Source organism: Podarcis bocagei (assembly GCF_964188305.1).
Source record: "Podarcis bocagei genome assembly, chromosome: 1".
NCBI classification, from domain to species: Eukaryota; Metazoa; Chordata; class Lepidosauria; order Squamata; family Lacertidae; genus Podarcis; species Podarcis bocagei.
Genome location: NC_138125.1, coordinates 121,087,467 through 121,111,129, shown reverse-complemented (window position 1 = coordinate 121,111,129; position 23,663 = coordinate 121,087,467). Strand labels below are relative to the sequence as shown.

Genomic DNA, 23,663 nt, shown 5'->3' with positions numbered 1-23,663 from the left:
TCTGAAATGAAACAAGCTCTCTTTCATTGCCCAGGTTGAGGTGACCTTGTCTGATCCGCCTGGCACCTTGGGAGCTCAGAGGAGCCGCCGTTTGGCTAACAGCCTGGCAGGCAGAACTCATGCAAGGGCGTTCTTTGCCGGAACCATGAGTAGCATAATAAACACACAGACTTCAGAAGCTAGTTTGCTGCTCCAAACTCCCTGCGGCAGCTGCACCAGGTACAGAAGTACTGCACAAGGGGAAGGGACACCTCAACAGGAATCAGCAGTGGCAGCGGTTTGCAGGTGTCACTGCCTGTGTAGCACAAAAGCAAGGTAAAGGTAAAGGGACGTGGGTGGTGTTGTGGTCTAAACCACTGAGCCTCTTGGGCTTGCTGATCGGAAGGTCGGCGGTTCGAATCCCCGCAACGGGGTGAGCTCCTGTTGCTCTGTCCCAGCTCCTGCCAACCTGGCAGTTCAAAAGCACACCAGTGCAAGTAGATAAATAGGTATCTCTGCAGCGGGAAGGTAAATGGTGTTTCTGTGCGCTGCTCTGGTTTCCATCATGGTGCTCCATTGCTCTTTAGTCCTGCTGGCCACATGACCTGGAAAGCTGTCTGTGGAAAACCCCGTCTCCCTCGGCCTGAAGCGAAATGAGCACCGCAACCCCACAGTCGGCTTTGACTGGACTTAACCGTCCAGGCGGTCCTTTACCTTTACCTTTTAGCACAAAAGCAGTCATTAAATTCAAGGAGACCTTTTATTACGCCAGCCTCAATTTCCCTTTCAACGGTGATTTCTTGTTCAGCGGTGGAGTGGAGGGAAGTGGCAGAATTAATCACTCATACCCTCTGACATTTCTCCAATGAAAATAGGGACGTCCTATTCCATAATAATAACAGTAATAATTTTATTCTTTATACCCCGTCCATCTGAATGGTTGGCCCCAGCCACTCTGGGCTGCTTCCAACATATAGCAAAACACAATAAAACATTAAACATTAAAAATCTTTCCTATACAGGGCTGCCTTCAAATGTCTTCTAAAGGTTGCATAATTACTTGTCTCCTTGGCTCAGGGGTCACATAATTCCATACCAACGAACATTTCTCCGATGCGAATAGGGACGTCCTAAGGAAAAGCGGGACATTCTGGGATCAAATCAGAAACTGGGATGGCTTCTGTAAATCCGGGACTGTCCCTGGAAAATAGGGACACTAGCAGGGTCTGCATTTTGTGCCTGAATATTCCAAAACATCCTTTGTCTTCCAGTTGATTCGGTCAAATCCTTAAAAAGTCTGCATATCACTTCATTCACCAGCCTAAGCCTTCCCCAGAAAGGCAACTTGCTAGACTAGGGGTCAGCAAATGTTTTCAGCAGGGGGCCGGTCTACTGTCCCTCAGAACTTGTGGGGGGCCGGACTATATTTTTTTGGGGGAAATGAACGAATTCGTTTGCCCCACAAATAACCCGGAGATGCATTTTAAATAAAAGCACACATTCTACTCATGTAAAAACACACTGATTCCCCGACTGTCCGCGGGCCAGATTTAGAAGGCGATTGGGCCGGATCTGGCCCCCGGGCCTTAGTTTGCCTACTCATCTGCTAGACTATGAATGGTTTTATGAATTTATTTGTTCACGCTACCATAGACTTGTCTGGTACCCAGATCAGTTTGTTTACATTCGGTGGGTTAGTTAATTAATTAAGTAAATAATAAAAACAGAGGAGAAATGATCCCAATTGTTTTTTCTAAATGCGGTGGGGCAGGGGGACGGGAATCCAAATGTTATTTGACAGCAAAAAGAAAATGCTCTGCTAGAATGTTCTCCCTGTCACTTTCTAAACTGAAGCACCTCGATCCATTTTCTTTAGCCAAACAACTTCAGTGGTGATTTTGCTGTCTTTGAGGTCTGGTAACCTTCAGATAATGATTTATGGCAGTAATTAAAACGTCTGTGTAGGATCAGGATGGAATTGATTGATTGTCTATGCGGTGGCCTAACAATAGCAGTTGTGTATCTTCTTGGTTCGTTTCCCTAACGCATTTCCAGGAGAATCGGTATGGCTCAGGGACTGTTTTTAGCACAGATGTTGCCTTTCCAATTTTATCCGGGCAATAATCCTTTTTTAAGAGCCTCTGTTTTACTAAACACAAGCAGAGGACATTGTTGGCTCCGTCACACCACCGCCCAATTTACTGTGGCATAAAGATTTTGTGAGTCAGGGGCCATTTGGTCAAGGGATGCAAGAAGCAGATTCAAAAGTAGATGAAACCCTGGGGGAATAATGCAGTTTTATACAGCACGACATTTCTTAATATATAAAGTGTGGGGGGAAGCCCCACCCCTGCAGGCTTCATGAATCTCCCATAAGGAACTCAAAATCCTCTTCCGCCCTCAAGCCATGCCCTTTTAATTCTGTTTGGCTCCAGTTTACATTTGGGGGAAAGGAAATGCAGCTCTAGATTCTGTTCAGATTTTCCTTCAAACTCTGTGATTGATGATTTGCCACCTTGTTTTAAGCAAAACCTGTGTCTATGCCATTCAAGGCTTTCAAACTCTTGTGTGCAGTCTGGGGAAAGGAGGGGAGGCTGAACATTGTGGTCCCATAAAAAAAACAAACCAATGACATGCAAACAAGTATGAGAGCGCAGACTGTTAATGCACAACTAAACATAGCTCCGAATGGGCTTGGTAAAGCCTATTACAATCCCAGGCCTGCTGCTGTCCATTTCTTCAGCCAGAGTCAGGAGACGATGTCAGGCTGTCCCAAAAATTTACAGTGGTGCCCCGCAAGACGAACGCCTCGGAAGACGAAAAACTCGCTAGACGAAGGAGTTTTTCGTTTTCTTAGCCGCTTCGCAAGACGCATTTCCCTATGGGCTTGCTTCACAAAACGAAACTTGCCCCCACAAGCTCCAGGGATAGCGGAGAAGCGCAGCGCGTCTTCCCCGCTGTCCCCGGACCTCTTTTGAAGCAAGGGACGGCGGGGAGAAGATCGCTTCTCCCCATTGCCAGCCCCGCAATCTCCGGGGACAGAGGGGAAGGCGCGCGCGCGCCTTCCCCTCTCTCCCCGGACCCCTTTTGAACCAAGGGGCGGCAACGGGGAGAAGCCTTGCTTTAAAACAGGTCCGGGGACAGAGGGGAAGGCATGAGGCGCTTCCCCTCTGTCCCCGGACGGTCTCCATAGGAACGCATTGATTGATTTTCAATGCATTCCTATGGGAAACTGTGCTTCGCAAGACGAAAAACTCACAAGAAGAAAAAACTTGCGGAACGAATTAATTTCGTCTTGCGAGGCACCACTGTATACTGAATGGGATTTTGTATTTTAAAAAATATATTTCAGTCTTGTAGATCTTTTAGCTAAATTTTAAATGCCAAGTTTTTAAAAATTAAAATAATTTACTATTTAAATGTGTGTCTAGTGTAAAGGTTAAAAATCCGCTATCTTGTGATTTTAAAGTGCTCCTTTTGAGTTTATTTCCCCAGTGAAAATTCCTTTAAAAAGCAAAGTTCATAATGCTCAACTTTATTACAAGATGAGTGCCATTTCCCCCAGAGGTTCTTCCCTGGTTTAGAATGTTAAATAGAATTCTGTACATGCACAGTCCACACTGAGAAGGGAAGGAGACGAGGTCAGCCTCTTCGAAGGTGGATACCCAGAGTTCTTTAATATTAACCCCATAGTCTCATTGAAACTGTTGTTGTTTGCTGTGCAACTGTAGGCTTGTTCACTCATTGCACCCGACACAGGTACACGCTGTCTGTACACACGTACAAGCGTTTGTGTGAAAGAGTGAACACTTGTTGATTTGCATGGTTCAGCTATTGTGGACAGAAGTATGCAGACTGCACATGCCTTGAATATTACATGTGAAAAACTGTAAGTGTATAGCGCAAGTGTTGTGTACACAGGTAAAAAGATTGTACATGAACAGAACGTAATGTGGGAACACTGGCTTTTTGTGGGTGCATCTAGAAGAGTTATGTGTGACGCTCTCATTGATTGCCACGAATTTACATGACCAAACTACCAAACTAAGCAGCCTTTAGTTTGATAAGTATTTACTCTGGGTCAATTATCTTCATTGCAAATATTTTGCGCAGTTGCTGTCCTCCATGCAGATAGAAAACCCTCTCCTGCCCCTGGATGTTTTGTTGGAATGAGAGTTTTTTCCAAGCAGCTCTGTATCCTGGCTGGCGTTGTGGGGTGGATACAGACAGGGGTCACAGGAGTTCAGAGGCAAGCAGATAACAAGAATGTTATCATGGTGGCGTTCATGTGCATATGTGTCCATGTTAGAAGCAACGAGGGAATATTTAGAAACCATAAACGTTTCCCAAAGCTGTGCTCATGAAGCTCATAAATACTGAGCCAACTCCAAATTAAGCTGTGGGGAGTTCACCCGTAACAAATCGAAGCGCTCCCTGACATAAAACGCTTCCACTTCAGGCATACAAAATCAGAATGTCAAACAAAATCTAGCTCAGAGCCTTCTCTCCAACATGCTAGTTATGTATGTGTAGGAAATATGTTACGTTGGAAATCATTTGATCCCCCAATGGGACACTTCAACAACAGGTGGTTCATGTGAGACTCATTTGTTTGAAGCTTTACCGATGCCTGTATTTTTTCAGTATTCTGAAAACCCATATCTGAAGAATATCTGAAGAAGTGTGCATGCACACGAAAGCTCATACCAAGAACTAACTTAGTTGGTCTTTAAGGTGCTACTGGAAGGAATTTTTTTATTCTGAAAACCCAGGTTCAAGAAGAATTCAAGAAGAACCACTGGCAGTCATCTTTGATAATTCCTGGAGAACAGGCGAAGTCCCGGCAGACTGGAGGAGGGCAAATGTTGTCACTATTTTCAAAAAGGGGAAAAGAGAGGACCCAAATAATTATCGCCCAGTCAGTCTGACATCAATACCAGGGAAGATTCTGGAGCAGATCATTAAGCAAGCAGTCTGTGAGCACCTAGAAAGGAATGCTGTGATCACCAATAGTCAGCATGGATTTCTGAAAAATAAGTCATGTCAGACTAACCTGATCTCGTTTTTTGACAGAATTACAAGCCTGGTAGATGAAGGGAACGCAGTGGATGTAGCCTACCTTGATTTCAGCAAGGCATTCAACAAGGTGCCCCATGATATTCTTGTAAAGAAGCTGGTAAAATGCGGTCTTGACTATGCTACCACTCAGTGGATTTGTAACTGGCTGACTGACCGAACCCAAAGGGTGCTCATCAATGGTTCCTCTTCATCCTGGAGAAGAGTGACTAATGGGGTGCCACAGGGTTCTGTCATGGGCCCGGTCTTATTCAACATCTTTATCAACGACTTGGATGATGGACTCAAGGGCATCCTGATCAAATTTGCAGATGACACCAAACTGGGAGGGGTGGCTAACACCCCAGAGGACAGGATCATACTTCAAAACGACCTTGACAGATTAGAGAACTGGGCCAAAACAAACAAGATGAACTTTAACAGGGAGAAATGTAAAGTATTGCACTTGGGCAAAAAAAAATGAGAGGCACAAATACAAGATGGGTGACACCTGGCTTGAGAGCAGTACATGTGAAAAGGATCTAGGAGTCTTGGTTGACCACAAACTTGACATGAGCCAACAGTGTGACGCGGCAGCTAAAAAAGCCAATGCAATTCTGGGCTGCATCAATAGGAGTATAGCATCTAGATCAAGGGAAGTAATAGTGCCACTGTATTCTGCTCTGGTCAGACCTCACCTGTAGTACTGTGTCCAGTTCTGGGCACCACAGTTCAAGAAGGACACTGACAAACTGGAACGTGTCCAGAGGAGGGCAACCAGAATGGTCAAAGGCCTGGAAACGATGCCTTATGAGGAACGGCTAAGGGAGCTGGGCATGTTTAGCCTGGAGAAGAGGAGGTTAAGGGGTGATATGATAGCCATGTTCAAATATATAAAAGGATGTCATATAGAGGAGGGAGAAAGGTTGTTTTCTGCTGCTCCAGAGAAGCGGACACAGAGCAATGGATCCAAACTACAAGAAAGAAGATTCCACCTAAACATTAGGAAGAACTTCCTGACAGTAAGAGCTGTTCGACAGTGGAATTTGCTGCCAAGGAGTGTGGTGGAGTCTCCTACTTTGGAGGTCTTTAAGCAGAGGCTTGACAACCATATGTCAGGAGTGCTCTGATGGTGTTTCCTGCTTGGCAGGGGGTTGGACTCGATGGCCCTTGTGGTCTATTCTAACTCTATGATTCTATGATTCGATGATTCTAAGAATTAAATTATTTAACTGGAATAAATTATGCAAACAAATAGTCTATGCACATATTCCCCCCCCCCAATTTTGCATAACTGGTTCTGCTTTTATTAGTCATGGGAAGGAGCTAGAAGCTACGCAGAACACGGAAATTCCACGCACCAGGAGTATCTCTCTGGCTTCAGTGATTTTTTTCCAAGCAGTTAAAAAAAAGGTAGAGGTAAAGGACTCTGGATGTTTAAGTCCAGTCTAAGGCGAGTATGGGGTTTCGGCGCTCATCTTGCTTTCAGGCCAAGGGAGCCAGCATTTGTCCACAGACAGCTTTCCGGATCATGTGGCCAGCAGGACTAAACTGCTTCTGGTGCAACAGGACACCGTTACGGAAACCAGAGCGCACAGAGACGCCGTTTACCTTCCTGCCACAGCAGTATCTATTTCTCTACTCACACTGGCATGCTTTCAAACTGCTAGGTTGGCAGGAGCTGGGACAGAGCAACAGGAGCTCACGCAGTTGCAGGGATTCTAACCGCTGATCTTCTGATCGACAAGCCCAGGAGGCTCAGTTGTTTAGACTACAGAGCCACCCGCATCCCCTACAGGAATACGCGGGGCTTATATGGGAAGAGATTCTCTCAGACAATTTTCAGTTCTCTGTAGTTCTAAGACCTTGACTCTAGGATGCTGAATTCTAGGTGCCGGGTACCAAATGTTCCACAAATTATCCACTGAACTGTTCAGTTTCCTGAAATCAAGGGGCGAAATTGCTTAGGACTCAAAGGGGCTTCTCATATCTAGGATGCTGTTACATGGTATATTTATTGTTTAGATGTGCAATATCAAGCTCAAATGTGTGTGTGTATATAATAATACAGTTAAGAGTGTGGGAATCAGTTGTGATCTTTAGGCCACTACTGGTGGAATGATCTCACTTAGGGCGATGGGATTATTCTGGAGTAAATTATATTAGAGTTATAGCCGGCGCTAATTTTCTCATAAAGAGCCATTTGTATGGTGCTTTCCTTTCTTTTCATGAAATTGATTTGGCTAGCAGCGGGTGGCTTTTGAAGCTGGCCGGTTGCTTGTAAAGACATAATACGTTATGGTGATTTCAGAAAATTCTCAGCATTCTTACAGGAGAAAGTTTATAAATGCACAGCAGCTGCTCAGCTGCCATGGACCTGATATCCTCGTTGCCCTCTGGACGTCTTCTGAGCCAATCTGTCGGCGGCGGTGTGTTTACAGAGTACGAACTTCACTTTGTAATCCACGGCAGACCCTTTCATATCAATAGACTGCCGATGTTCCAAGGCTGTCTCTTATCTTTCGGCAAGCATGTCGATAACAAGTGTGAGAAAGGAAAATCGTGCTTCACAAGCTGGAAAAGGAAGGCAATTGTTCTGTTACAAAGACGCAGAGCTAATTTTTAAAACATACGTCTCTTTAGACTGTTGAAGAAGAACAAACAAGAAATTCGCAGATGGGAACTTGCCAGTGCATGAGGGGGTGCAAGATTTTTCCCCTCCTCCACGGTGAATGTATCTAGATTTTTGGTTCGTAGTAAGGGGATGTTCACAGTAAGATGTCTAATCAGCGATAGCCCTTCTGTTCCAGAATTTGTAGTCTGTGAATGATTGAAGGCAGGCTACAAATTTGCATGTCTGCAATTTTACCATGCAGTGGGGAAGTGGTGGGATACGATTTTGCTATCTGATGCAAACAGAAACCTCTAGATCTCTGAGTGCCTTTTATTTTAATGCACAAGTTAGAAAAATGCAAATAGCATCCATGGGGTTGGTGATGAGGACAGGGGCACACACTGTGATCAAAGCAGGCATGAAGGGAGAATTTAACTCTTCCCTGCTGCAGTCTTGAGTAACAGCCTTCCTTGAGGCTAGTATTTGCTTTTGGGGGACATCTATTGGCTCCAATGGGTAATTCCCCCTTCCCAACACAAATACCAAGTTTCATTGGAGGAATCTTCTTCAAGACTGCAACAGGGGATAAAACAAATCTACCATCCAGGCCAGTGGGCTGACCATTATCAGTCTCCCTCAGCTGATGCTATTTGCATTAAAAAATCCTAAGCATTAAACATAAAGATGAGTCTAATTCACATCTAGCCTGACCTTCAGTTTCTCTGTTGTTGTTGTTGTTGTTGTTGTTGTTGTTGTTGTTGTTGTTGTTGTTGTTGTCTGAGGAAGCTCCTAGCCCACACTGTTATGGAGACGAAGCTGTGAAATGAATGAGAATGCTTACTGAGGGTTCATGTTATGTACTGAGTTGAATAGGATCCAAACTGCAGCAGTCTGATTGGTTCTAGAACAATAGGATTCAGAATGCAGCAGTGTGATTGGTCCAAGAAAAATGCAGCAGTATGATTGGTTGGCAGGAACCACCCAATCATGCTCCAGATATAAGTGAATCCACAACCTGATTGACTTACAGTAGAATTCCAGAATTAACCAATCATGTGCAGCCCATTGTGTAAATAATGTATATAAAGCAGATACTTTGAGGGGACTTTCATTCATTCCTCCTCACCACTATGAGCTGAATAAAGAGCATGAAATCACTTTGCGACTCTGAGTATATTTCAGTTCAGAAAGTGGAAATAGGATTCCCAGTGAGGTCCACAATTTCTGATATTTTAAGAGATTATGGCTGGAAGGATGGGAGGGAGGTGGTGGTAGCAAACAGAGTGGCAGGTTTGGGCTTGTTGGGGGGCAGCTGATCTGGGTCTCAGCTGTATGACATCATCATTATGAGACTCCATCCTTTTAACTGTTGTCTACCATAAGCCTTTGTGAAAAGTGAAGTTATATATTTGGGCGACAGACAGAGAACCTGAGTGGGAATGCGAGACCAACATTCTGCATCAGAAGCAAAGAAAATGGCCAAACGCAGGTTGTATTGTAATGCAGCAAATTACTTGACGTTAAACTCGAGGCAGCTCATAACGTAGTAAGCCATGATCCAATTATGTGTGCTGGGTAACCTTAGAAAAGGCACAATTCCTCAAAGGTACATGGTGGATGTCTGATTCCCAACATTGCCCTAGATTAGATTTACTGTATATCCTGTCTGCTCAGAAAGCTCTAGCGGTTTACAACCCGAAGCCTTGGATGTGCTCCTATAGTTCAGTCGTCCTTTGTCATTTCCAATTGTTATAAATGGAGATGTCTTCAAAATGTAATGAAAGCCGCTGCTTATAAATAACTAAATCATGGCAGCAAAGCCCAGGTGTTCAGATATGTATTATTCACAAAGTAGCCGCTAATGGCAGGAAAATACAAAACTCTACTGAGGAGTTTTATGTTTTTGTTCCCGTTTGTTAAAACAAGTCATTGCCATGATCCATCCTGACAGGTCCTGGAGTGACATTATAATTGTTCTCCCCTCCCCCAAAATGTTTGGACTACAAAGGACGTTGGCACCAAGTAAGTGGCAACACAGCAGTGTCAAATCGTGTCACTTGCCCGTGGAGCGTGGAAATCTAATATTTCTATATGCTGTTCACTGTAGCAATGGCGGTGGGGCGGGGATTCTTACTTGGCTAGTGGAGAGACAATAGCGTTGGATGGATTTGCAGAAAAGCGATGAGGTAAAAAGAAACATACACACACAAAAATAAAGATTAAAAAATAAAAGACACTGCCAGATTAAGAAAAAGTACAAAGAAAACTAACAGATATCACCAGATAAAGGCATAAAAATGAAGATTAAAATTAAAAGGCATCACCAGATTCTATCAATATCTATCTTTCCATCTATCTATATCAGGGTTGGGGAACCTGTGATTCCAATTCCCATTAGCCCTGGTCAGCATGGCCAATACTTAAGGATGATGGGAATTGTAGTCTGGAGGACCACAACCTTGCCTGCCCTGATCTATACAGTGGTACCTCGGGTTAAGAACTTAATTCGTTCCAGAGGTCCGTTCTTAACCTGAAACTGTTCTTAACTTGAAGCACCATTTTTTTCGTGGAAGGGAAATAGGGTCAACCTTAGAAAAAAATTTCTTTACATATGATTAAGGTATATAATCTAAAAGTTGATTTTTAAACTGAACTAAATATAATAATGAATTAAGGGTTAAAATCTAATACAAATAAACATATTAACAAATTAAGGTTAAGACATTAGGGATAAAAACTTGTTGAACAAATAATTGGATTTGGAATACAAGAAGGGGAGGTGAGGGGAAGTCGTGAAAAGAAGTTATTGAAAATGAGATTTTAAAGGTGGAATTTTTTGTGTTTTTTTGTCTTTTTGTTTTGTTTTTGTACCTTTTGAAACTTTAATAAATATTACTTAAAAAAAAAAAAACTTGAAGCACCACTTTAGCTAATGGGGCCTCCTGCTGCCGCCACGCCGCTGGAGCACGATATCTGTTCTCATCCTGAAGCAAAGTTCTTAACCCGAGGTACTATTTCTGGGTTAGCAGAGTCTGTAACCTGAAGTGTCTGTAACCTGAAGCACCTGTAATCCAAGGTACCACTGTATATGAGAGAGAGAAAGAGATCAGACTTAATAAAGGTATCCACAGTTTCTTCTAGTTGCAGAGCCTGAAAGACATGAGCTTTGCCCTGCGCTCAGGACTCTAAGAATACTTGCATGCAAATTGCTCTAAATAGCGGAGCACATTGTAACATACAAATATACCCATTTCCTTAAGAGGTATTGTCATGTAAATGCTAAAAGACACACATAAAAAAAACACCACCACTGTTCTGAATCTTTTTTTTATATATTATTATTGTTATGATTTGGACAAAAGAAAAGCCGAGTGCTTTGTTCTTCTTGCTTTTGACAACAAATGGGACTGAGGGAAAGTGACTCGTTTATGTGGGTTAAGCGCATGGCGAACAATCTAAAGAGAATATTTACGGCTGGGCTGAAAACAGGGCGGGGGGAGAACGGAATGGTTGGAACAACAAGCTCTTTTATACGGCACAGCGGACAGAACCCCCTACGAGCTGGGAAAGGTTTGGGGAAGAAAGGGAGAAAAGAGGCTGGTGGTGTTTTGTTCCGCAGAGCAGCCTTTGTGGGGAGTAGCAGCTGGGTAAAATGTGTGTGGCTTCATCAGCATCATGAGTTGAAAAGCAGACCCCTGCCAGATAGGATAGTCGCAGCTGTGCAAAGGCTGCTCCATCAGTAGAGCACTTAGAGGCCATCTACTGTGGGCACCTGTTTGCCCCCCAGGTGGTGAAAGTGGAGCTGTTCAAAAGAAAACCTCCAGCAGGCCTCACATCTTATTTTTCTGGCTCTTTCCCCCCTGTCCCCCACTCCCCCCCCCCGCTTATATATCCCATATTTTAATATTTCGGAGGATGGAGTTGAAGTTTCAGCTCTATTCTATTCCATCCCGTGTATCAGAAGCGAGCTGGAGTTCCCTATTGGTTCAAATGTCCAGTATGAAAGGTCCTTCGCGATGAGAGGAATACCTGAAGAGGATTCATTATTTACTCCAAGGGCACATTCAGTGGTACCTCGTTAAGTACTTAATTTGTTCTGGAGGTCCGTACTTAACCTGAAACTGTTCTTAACCTGAAGCACCACTTTAGCTAATGGGGCCTCCTGCTGCCACAGCGCCGCCAGAGCACGATTTCTGTTCTCATCCTGAAGCAAAGTTCTTAACCTGAAGCACTATTTCTGGGTTAGCGGAGTCTGTAACCTGAAGTGTATGTAACCTGAAGCGTATGTAACCCGAGGTACCACTGTATTGGCAAGTTCAGGTTGTGCGATTAGAGTGGATTTGGTGCTATTGCTCAACAAACTAATTTCCCCTTCCCCTCCCCACAAAAAACCCACACTTTTTATGATAGGGAATGCGAAATTCACTGGAGGGAGTGGGATGATACTTGCTTGACACATCATATAATCTCTCCATGAACAAATAAGAATGCATGCTCAATAAGTAGCCAGTGTAATCTGACCTCCCGTCAAACTTTGTGCAAAGGAATCAGGGGTGAATGTTCCGCAAACAGGTCCATCAACATAAGCTATCATACCCAGTGCAGTAGATCACCATGATGCTTTGGATACAGGCAACTTATTTTCTACTTATCTTTTATGTTTTAGCATCTCTAAGGCAATAACAGGTGGTGGTAGTGAATTCACTTTTAAATGGTTGTTGCCCTTCCTTAGACTGAATGGATTAAATAAACAAAACAATTTGATTATGCAAGCACCACCATCTTTCATTAGAGGGACCTTAACATGTAAGCACACAAAAGTTACTGGTTCACATTTTCTTGTTTTTGACATAATTCTTATTCACCGTTTATAAATCATAATCACCACTGAATGTAGAGGATGGTTTAAAGGCCTCTCTGCTCTCCAGGTGCTAACTCTTGGTGGGCAACTTTGAGGCCCTTGCTGTTCTCTCTTTTGAGTTGGTCATAGAATCATACAATGGTAGAGTTGGAAGGGACCCTGAGGATCTGAATCCAGTCCAACCCCCTGAAATGCAGGAATATGCAACTGTCTCATAAGGGGATCGAACATGTTGCAACCTTGGCATTATCAGCACCACACACCAACCAAATGAGCTATCCAGGAAGCTATTATGTATTCAGTGGTCTGTGTTTGCCTGAGCTTGCGTCTGGACTAAGGATTCTGAGCCCTTGTGTTCTGATTCTATACATGACTTCCAATCACAGAACATTTCAGGATTTGGGCCTCTGCCATTGGCCCTTAATCTCTGAGTCATGATTCGCAGCTTGGAAGTTTAGACAGCCAATGACGTTGTGAGTGGGAGTGGCCCAGGCCTTCAGAAATGTATATAAGCAGTTGCTTTGCCCCTGTTGTCCAGTTCTGTTAATTCAATAAAGGTTCTTGCTGTTATCACTGTGTCTTGCCTCGTGGGAATCCACCCACGCGTCAGAAGCCACACTGCTTCATTTCTAACCAGTGCATATCCCACAACCTCCTGATCAAATCCCACAACATTTTATACCACAAGCGTTCCGGTGGTTTATTTTTGTCCTGCTTTGTTGCACTATAGCCCCTCCGGACAGCATTTGGGAAGCATAACAGAACAAACTGAAGTATAACAAATCCACTACTAATGCACTATTATTGTGTCAAGATTATATTGCAGAATACACCCACAATAAAACAACCATCTGGAGGCAACCTGACTCTTCTTCCTGTCTTTTGCTCCTCTCTAGAATTAGATGGAAATCAATGTCCCTGTGTGCCTACATAGTTGAAGACTACATTAAGTTATCACAGAAAAGAGCAGATCTACCGGTATTTCCCTTCCTTTTCCCATTTCTGTCTTTCTGATCTATTGATGCATTACCTGTGGCCATCAAAGCAACCCGGGTGTTCTCAGAAGTCATATAAATGCTGTGCTGTTAACGCAGAAATGTCTATTCGAGAGGGGATGAGCAAATTCGGAAACCAACACATGTCTTCCTTCTAAAATAGAGACATGGCTTGTCATTAATCTAAGACTCCTGAGACGGTGCCCTTGCCTTATTAAAGTACAGTACTAAATGGTTTGGAGGTCATGTTCTTTTAAATTATGTGTATCTTTTAAAGCATATTTACATGGCTGATCCGGCCGAATCAGTAATGTTTTGCTGCTGTCATTAATGGGAAATCAATTTCCACCTTAAACATATTATGAATTGAAAAGAGAAAAGACTCTTAAGAGGGCCTTTAGAGATGCCTTTTCCATTAGTAAAGCTGTATGTTCACTTTCCTCATGTCCTGTTCAGCTGGATATGTCCCTCTGATAAAAGCATTATTTCTGCAAATTTCCTCCCTATTCACAATAGTCATAGGCTTGTCTTGCATAGGGCACTGATATAAATTCCAGGCATACTTTTGCTGAGTCAGTACTCTAGAGAGCAATACCATCTGACACGTGTGAATACCAGAATCACATGGGTGAAGCCAACTTCTTTCATACTCATTTGTCTTCCTACCTCTCAGAAAGACTCCTACAATTGGCCTTGCCAGTGAGGTTCTGGAAGTAGGTCCCATGCTTTTATGGGTGTCATATGTATGTAAATAGGGGATGCGGGTGGCACTGTGGGTTAAACTACAGAGCCTATGACTTGCCGATTAGAAGGTTGGTGGTTCGAATCCCCGCGACGGGGTGAGCTCCCGGTGCTCGGTCCCTGCTCCTGCCAACCTAGCAGTTCAAAAGCATGTCAAAGTGCGACTTCCGGGTTGGCGCCATCGCCGAATGGCGGATTCCCTCCGAGCTCCAGAGGGAGTCTGCTCGACAGGGGTCGGGTTCTGCCGCGCCGGCGATGCGGGGACCCTCAAAAACCACGGGCGCGGATGCCCGTGGACCTGGTGACTTGGCGGGCACCGTTAGCGCCCTCCCGACCCGCGAAGGAGCCTTTTTAAAGGCTACGGAACGGGGGACGGGGAGCGGCGCAGTGCTGTGAGTCTACTGCTTCCCCTGCGAGCAAAGCCGCATGCCATTCGTCGGAGAGCGCTGACTTCTTCCTTTGAAAATTTGGATTAAAAACCAAGAACAACAACCCGTGAGTAATTTGGAAACTGGATTAAATTTTTTCCCTTTTTTGTGGATTCGGCACGAGCGGGGGAGGTGCAAAGAGGAAGTCCGTCTCCCCCCATTGTAAACATTTTAAAGCAAGGATTTGTCAACTAAGGTCGAGAGAAGAGTTTTTTTTTTCCTTTTTGGATAAAAGTTATTAATTCCACGGATTTAAAAGTATAAGTTACTGTGCTGGAGGATAAGAGCTTATTTTCTGATCAAGTGCCACCCTTCCCGGGACCGGGAGTGATCCGCGAGAGGAGCCTGCTGAGGAGATACAGAAGATTTTGACAGCTGTTAAATTAGCTGTCAAAGTCGGAAAAAATAGAAAGCTTTGGTTTAGCCGGTTATATTGTTACAAGTTGTTGAAAATAAAGAAGGACTGAAACAAATTAATTTGACTTTTGGACTGGAAGTGAAAGGAATACTAAATAACCAGAATCCCTCTAGAGGGGGTTCAGGGACATTACAAGAATGGAAATAGGTCGGAAAATACTGGCTGACTTGGATGAGGTTGTTTTTCTCATGGGAAAGCTGCGAAAGATGTACGAGCAAGGTCATGTTTTGTCTACAAGTGCTACAAATTTGAAGACAACAGCAAATATATCTATCGAGTTGGAAAAGGACTTGACGTACAAAACCCAGGCAGCTGGACAAGAAAAGAAATTAGAGACTGAGGAGGAGAAAGAGATATACGCTGAACAGGAGGAGCAGAAAGGAGGGGCTGAAATGTTACAGAAGGCAAATGAGAGCCGGAGGCCTGCCAAGATGGACATAAAAGAAAATAAGGATTGGGAGAGGAAAACTTGGTTTGAACTTAGAAATGAGGAATGGAAAGATCTTCTTTTGTGGGGATCTGAAGATCTAGGGACTATTAATTTGATCAAGGTGGAAGCTGGAGCTTTTGGGACATTTGGATCTAAGAAACAGGATTTGAGCTCCACCTTTAAACAAGGAGGCCTGGCTGGAAGGAACATGGATATTATAGAGAGAGTGCCCCTTCGAGACTAGGTGTTAAATACAAGGGACTTTCAAAGAAGCCGGCAGAAAGGGACTGAGAGAGATTTAAGAGCCTCGGACGTGAGGTTGCCAGGCTGATAATAGATGGACTAATGGACTATGGTTTTGGGATTGAAACCGGGGAAGGGAGGGTGGGGTTTGGAAATCCAAAGGGGGCTTGATCTTTTTTATTCTGTGTTTAATTCTGTGTTGCTATTAGTATAAGAATGGGGAATTCGTGGAAGGGAAATAGGGTCGACCTTAGAAAAAGTATTTTATAAATGATTGAGGTACATAAGTTAAAAGTTGATATATAAATTGAACTAAATATAATAATGAATTAAGGTTAAAAATTTAATAGAAATAAATATAATAACAAATTAAGGTTAAGAAATTAGAGATAAGAACTTGTTGGATAAATATTTGGACTTGGAATACAAGAAGGGGAGGTGAGGGGAAGTCACGGAAAAAAGTTATTGAAAATGGGATTGTAAAGGATGAATTTTTTTCTTTTTTTTCTTTTTTTCTTTTTGTTTTCTGTATTATTCGAAACTCTAATAAATATTACTTTAAAAAAGAAAAAAGCATGTCAAAGTGCAAGTAGATAAATAGGTACCACTCCGGCGGGAAGGTAAATGGCGTTTCTGTGTGCTGCTCTGGCGCCAGAAGCGGCTTAGTCATGCTGACCACATGACCCGGAAGCTGTACGCCGGCTCCCTCAGCCAATAAAGCAAGATGAGCGCCGCAACCCCAGAGTCGGTCACGACTGGACCTAATGGTCAGGGGTCCCTTTACCTTTACCTATGTATGTAAATATATATCCTCTAACATTTCTCTGATGAAAATAGGGATGTCTAATTATTATTATTATTATTATTATTATTATTATTATTATTATTATTATTATTAATATTAATATTATTTCAACCCCACCCATCTGAATGGATTGCCCCAGCTACTCTGGACAGCTTGCAACATATATAAAAACATAATAAATAATTAAACATTAAAAAACATCCCTATACAGAGCTGCCTTCAGATGTCTTCCAAAAGTTGTATACAGTGGTACCTTGGGTTAAGAACTTAATTCGTTCCGGAGGTCTGTTCTTAACCTGAAACTGTTCTTAACGTGAGGTACCACTTTAACTAATGGGGCCTCCCGCTGCTGCCGCACAATTTCTGTTCTCATCCTGAAACAAAGTTCTTAACCTGAGGTACTACTTCCAGGTTAGCGGAGCCTATAACCTGAAGCGTCTGTAACCCAAGGTACCACTGTCTCCTTGACTTGGGGTGGTCTCCTTGACTTGGGGGGGTCACATAACTCCATACCCTCCAACATTTCTCCAATGAAAATACATACGTCCTAAGGAAAAGTGGAATATTCCAGGATCAATCAGAAACTGGGATGGCTTCTGTACATCCTGGATTGTCCCTGGAAAATAGGGACACTTGGAGGATCTGTAAATACCTGAATCAGGTACGTGGAGCCTAATCACATAGGCCTGTCATATCCAGTCAATGCCTCCTTTATATGACTTGCCACACAATTCTACACTATGTAAAGGTATAAGGTAAAGGACCTCTGGAAGGTTAAGTCCAGTCAAAGGCGACTATGGGGTTGTGGCACTCATCTTGCTTTCAGGCCAAGGGAGCCGGCGTTCGTCCACAGACAGATTTCCTGGTCATGTGGCCAGCATGACTCAACAACTTCTGGTGCAACAGGACACCGTCACGGAAACCAGAGCGCATGGAAATGTTGTTTACCTTCCGGCCGCAGCGGTACCTATTTATCTACTTGCACTGGTGTGCTTTCAAATTGCTCCGTTGTCAGGAGGTGGGACAGAACAACGGGAGCTCACGCCGTCGCGGGGATTCAAACTGCTGACCTTCCGATCGGCAAGCCCAAGAGGCTCAGTGGTTTAGACCACAGCACCACCTCCCTTAGCCTGAAAGCAAGATGAGCGCAGCAGCCCCATAGTCACCTTTGACTGGACTTAACCATCCAGGGATCCTTTACCTTTACCTACACTATGTAGCCTTCTAGGACCATACAATGAGAGATGGCTCTTATTCAGCTTCAGGTTGGGGTGAAAGGGATCACTGTAGCATACCAAAAATCAAACTATTGTTTGAATTCTCTCTCTCTCTCTCTCTCTCTCTCTCTCTCTCTCTCTCTCTCTCTCTCTCTCTGTGTGTGTGTGTGTGTGACATGTGCAGTCCTGCAGCTGTCTCAGTGCATGTCACCTGTGGCTGGAAGTCTACACAGATTGCCTCTAAAATGGCTGCCATTTGTGGGGAAAGGTCGTGAGACACAGGGAGAATAGGTCGTGAGAAAATCTAACTAAAGGGAGCCTCTGGAGAAACTTTGGTCATATAAACACACCACTGTGCTCTAAATCCTTTCCTCATTCCCTCTGCTAAAATGGGACTGTTTATCATCTCACCTAACAACACAGTGTGTCTCCTTCACTCAGAGTACAATGGCTACATCCATTGCCTCCCTTCATTTCCTAGGCATGAGGGCAAATAAGTCCTCCCTTATCTCAAGAGCATCAGATGTTGACAGCTCAGCTTATTTTGGAAGGCAAGCCCTCTGTGTGTAATGTCTGACTGTCTGAAAACATGTTTTTCATCAAATTGCCCTATTTCCCTTATTTTAGCAGATGAAAGATCTTCTTCCTGTTCCCAGTGCAGTTTCTTTTCTGCCTGAATATTCTACTGTTTAATTTTAATTCTATCTAATTTTGATTTGATGGGCAGATTGTCTGAACAAGTATGATGTGTCTGATGATGAACTCACATTTATTGAGATATTATAATCTCAATAATCAGTGTTTTTCAAGTCAACACAGAGCTTTCCAGAAGAACCTCTTTTCTGTATGTAAGTTTATATGATGGCTAATTTTATGTACATCAGTTTTCATTAATGGCAATGCTTTGGATTTCATTTGGTTTATATTCTTTCATTGAAGAAATACAATAAAATGTTGTGGGAAATAATTGGTTTTAAGCTAGTACTATCCGAAAGAATACAGAACAAGACACAGGTCAAGACTTGTCAAGCATTCTGCATTACTGAATGAGTCCTCCTCTGCAAAACTTAATTCACACTCAGTATATATTACTCAGTATTCTGGATCTCTTATGACTACTTAGCGCATATTATGCATACCTTCCAGGTAAACATTTGCTCTCCATGTCTCACCTTGCGGTTTGGTTAGCTGGGATATAAGCCGCCCCACCTTTTTCCAGAAAGCAATCAAAAAGCTTTAAGTTCTGACAGTATCTTAGAATGGTGTTCTTTAGATGGCAACAAACCGTTTTTGAGTGTCTGGATTCGCTTGGCACTGTCTGGCATTCCTGCAGATTTGCAATGTTGTGCTCCTCAACAAAGACATGGGTTGTGGTGTAAAAAACCCCACCAAAATTATAGAACTGATTGTTGTTGTTTTTGTTGTTGTTTTTTTGTATATTTACAAAATGCATTACAGAAACTGAGGGGAAAGTCATTTACTATGAGATATACAGAACTTTAACTCCTACAAACTGGGTTATTCAGACAGGACTTTGCAGTGTGAATTTTATTTTATTTTTTACCAACCAGTATTTACTGATACTTTTACAGATGTTTTGATTAACCTTACTGTGATTTTGTATGCTGTACACTGTCTTGCTGTAGTTTTATGAAAGTGCACACTATAAATATTTCATTAAGCAAAGATAGAGGTAGATAACATACTGGCAATGTTGGTGTTGGGAGGTTGGCTCTGTCCCAGCATCCCACCTGTTCCTGGCAGATGTGCTTCTTTCTCACAGTGTCTCCAAAAAAATTTACACATCACTTGGGAAGACAGGCGAACTAATGCCAGTGTACTGAAAGAAGCAAAGATCACCAGTGTCAAAGCGAGGATTCTTCAGCATCAGCTTTGATGGGCTGGTCATGTTGTTCAGATGCCTGATTATAGCCTTCCAAAGCAACTACTCTATTCCGAATTTTAAAATGGAAAGCGTAATGCTGGTGGTCAACAAAAGAGTTTTAAAGACTCTCTCAAGGCAAATCTTAAAAAATGTAGTATAAACACTGACAACTAGGAAACACTGACCTGTGAGCGCTCCAGTTGGAGAACAGCCTTTACCAAAGGTGTCATGGGTTTTGAAGATGCTCGAACTCGGGACGAAAGGGAGAAATGTGCTAAGAGGAAAGCACACTTGGCAGACCCTCACCGTGATCAACTCCTGCCCGGAAACCTATGTCCCCACTGTGGAAGGACGTGTGGATCCAGAATTGGCCTCCACAGTCACTTATGGACTCACTGTTAAGACTGTGTTCATGGAAGACAATCTTACTTGGCTACAAGTGATCACCAAAGAAGAAGAAGCAGCTTCCTTCTCACAGCTGCCCGCTACAGCTGAAGGAGCCCAGTGAGAAGGAGGCAATGAAGTTCACAGCCACGAATTACAAGGAAACAAAGATATGCAGTTAGGTAGGCTGTTGAAAAGGCAGGCATGTAGGCTGCATACATACTATACATTTAAAGCAATCCCCACAAAGAATCCTAAAAGCTATAGTTTGATAAGTGTGCTGGGAACTGTAGCTCTGTAATGTAGCTCAGTGCTTTTTTCCTAAAAAAAATGTTTAGGGGTACTCTCATTTTCTATTCTCATATTGAAATACTGCCCCTCAATGAGGCCAAGCTTAAGATTCACAAAATGTTTAGGGGTATGCGTACCCCTGCGTTCCCCCCAGAAAAAAAGCAGCAGCTAAACCACAGTTCCTAGAACTTCTGTGGGTGGGGAAGGTGTTTTAATTGTGCTTTAAAAGTAGGGTGTGTATGCAGACTTTGGCTCTCTCTTACTGTGATGGGTGCTTCTGTTTCTCAGAACTTGTGATAAATAACGCAGGATCTCTTTAATCCAATCAGCTGCAAAAAAGGGGACATTTTTTCCTACAATCACCACCGGCCATCTCCACACAGCCTGTTAAGTTTACTTTTGCTTTGTGAGCATCCCAGACAGGCGTTTAATCAGAAGTTTCAGTTCCCTGTGTCCAAGACTATGTTTTGGTTCAATGGAATTAAACCAAATCTAATCTTAAAATAGGTCTTAATCCCAGATAAAACCAGCATTAGCGCACAGAGAGGTAATTCTTTGCTTTTCAAAGAGCAATAATGACTGAATATTAAAGGCAAACTACATGGAGTCCAATACATCAAACCTCTAATCTACTTAGCAGGATCGTGTTGTATGGTTTACATGGAATTAGAAAGAAATGCAGTCACCATTCCATTGCTTGTGAGGGATACTGTATTCAGTGCAGTCCATGGGATGCTACTTAAAATGCTGTGGTGGTGATTCTTAATAGCTCTAGTCTTGTGAACCAAAATCATTTTAGAAAGTGTCCATCACTCATACCTGTTATTATCCCAGGCATGTATTAAAGCTGATGTGGGGTAGGGAGAAGGAGTGGTCATTTGGCTACTTCCTATGGTTTATTGAAACAAGCCAGGGAGGAGCCATTGTTTCTGACCATGGCTCATTCAAACTAACCATGGTTATCCTTGTCATATGTAACAACAAACCATGGTTAATTCTAAAATGGAAGCTGCTGCTTCCAGTCTCCACCTCCTAGCTCCTCTTCCCCATCAAGGTGCATAGGACTCAGTTATGGATGGCCATGTTGTTTTGAGGCGGAAAATCACACAAGTGCCTCTTGCTGGGAGCAGAAACATTCTGATAATGGAAAGGAACGATTTGCATCCTTTGATTCACGTTCAAGATCAGCTGCCTCTAGAAAATACACATATGTATATACACATATAATGAATGATTTTAGAATGTTGTTTATGTTGTACTTTTGTACTGTTTTATTGTTGTTAGCCGCCCTGAGCCCGGCTTCGGCTGGGGAGGGCGGGATATAAATAAAATTTATTATTATTATTATTATAAAGGTACTGTGGCCAAGTAATTCATTTCTACCTCTTCTTGTTGAAGATAAAATTTATTATTACTACAAAACCTTATACAGTTTAGATTTGAATGATTAGCTGCATTCCTGCCTCCCCACGTTGACAGTCTCTAAAGAAACAGAAAGGCATGTGAATCTTACCCTTCCCAAAAAAATTGCATTTATCGTTCCTGTTGACTTACTGTAACCTTTCTGAAAATAAAAAGGAATCACATCTCTTCCCGCCATCTTCCATTTCTCCTTTTCCCTGTTTAGTCTGTTATTGGGAAGTTGGCTTGTTTCTTTGGAAAAGCAGTATCCCGTTCCAGAAGAGCTTCTATAAAATGTACCACAGTCTGACATTTGCACATCACTTGCTAGCTGTCCAGTTAGCCGCCAGTTCTAATTCCCAGGCTTAGTTCAGCAAACATTGATCTGCTGCAGCAGGGCTGTTCTCAATGCTCCTCAGACATATTCCCATGCTTTTCCTATGATGGTCCTTCTACATAACTACCATGTTGGTTGGATTAAGATCTAGTGCAAAGCTACTGAAAGAAATGAGGGCTCGGGTGTTAATTCTCTGTTCTAATGAGCCTTTTTCTTGAGGGAAATTCCATTATTCCGAATAGGATTCCTCTCAAGAAAAGGGAAAAGTTGACAGCTATGGGTAAAGGAATGCAGCCTCAACTTTTGCCTACTGCAAAATGAAAAATGAACTCAAAGTGTGAGCTGTGACTCTCGTCCAAATATAAGGCATTCACACGGAAGTTTGTTTCTTTCCACTCAAAAATTCCAGAGTTTTGAAGCATTAGCCATGCCCCACAGTTAAATTAATCAAGGCTTATTTTGGCAAATTCCTGCTCCACCTACTTTTCTGGCAAGCGAGAGCTTAAAAGCAAATGGAGAGGCCCGAAAACTGGAAAATATGATCATCGTGAGTGGTTTATTCAATCTAAAAGGGGGAAAAAATCACACCAATGTATACTTTAATTTAAAACATTCTCAGGCACACAGAGCAACGAAGTGGCATTTTTTTTAAAAAATGGCATTAAACGTATAAGAAAATATAAATCAGGACAGTGGCCCATCTAGTTTTGTATCCTTGCAGTGGCCAACCAGATGTCTGTGGGAATGGCACTTTCTTCTCCTTCGGTTTTAAGCAACTGGTACTCAGAAGCATATTGCCTCTGACCATGGTCATCAAGGGGAGTAGCCACTGAAAGACTTAAAGGACCCCTGACCATTAGGTCCAGTCGTGACTGACTCTGGGGTTGCGACGCTCATCTCGCTTTACTGGCCGAGGGAGCCGGCATACCGGAGTCCTAGGCTCTGTGGTTTAACCCACAGCGCCACCCGCATCCCAACCGATAAACTTATCCTCCCCAAATTTGTCTAATCCTCTTTGAAAGCCATCTGAGTATCAAGATCAGGGATGGCCTTTGAACTGAGCAACAAGAAGCAGTCGCTTCTCATATAAGATTACAGAGAAGGCACCATATTGTTGCATCCACTTGCCATCTGTCTGTGTGTCACTTGGGGGGGGGGAGGGAAGGAGGAAAGGAAGGATATCGTTTCTGGTTAAGTCAAGTGAGACTTTGGTTTAATTCAGGGATGGGGAACCTGTGGCTGTCTTACTCTGCCCAAGGGTGGCCTTGACTGAAAGCATCAGAGAATGATTGACTGATTGACTGATTGATTGATTGATTGATTGATCGACAGATGCCTTTGCCTCCTTATACCATGCCGCCTTTCTTCTGTGGGCTCATGCAGCTGTAGCAGGTTGCCTCATTTCAAGAATAAAAAATATCTGAAGGAACCCAGTGGACAGCAATGAGCCCTTCATGACACATCTGAAGTTTTTAATGTTTGATGTTTTATCGTGTTTTTAATATTCTGTTGGGAGCCACACAGAGTGGCTGGAGAAACCCAGCCAGATGAGTGGGATGATGATGATGATGATGATTTC

At 43.0% G+C, this 23,663-nt stretch overlaps 2 long non-coding RNA genes across 2 annotated transcripts in view; both read left to right on the top strand.

The window, feature by feature from the left end:
- LOC308582190 overlaps window positions 1–23,663 on the top strand; it is a 31,338-nt gene continuing 7,675 nt past the window's right edge. The window contains exon 1 of the long non-coding RNA XR_014005543.1: window positions 1–315. This is a non-coding gene — a long non-coding RNA (uncharacterized lncRNA). The remainder of the gene's footprint in view (window positions 316–23,663) is intronic.
- On the top strand, window positions 9,014–18,655 carry LOC308582295. The gene is made up of 3 exons (XR_014005607.1): window positions 9,014–9,137; window positions 9,600–9,670; window positions 18,514–18,655. It is a non-coding gene; the product is annotated as an uncharacterized lncRNA (long non-coding RNA).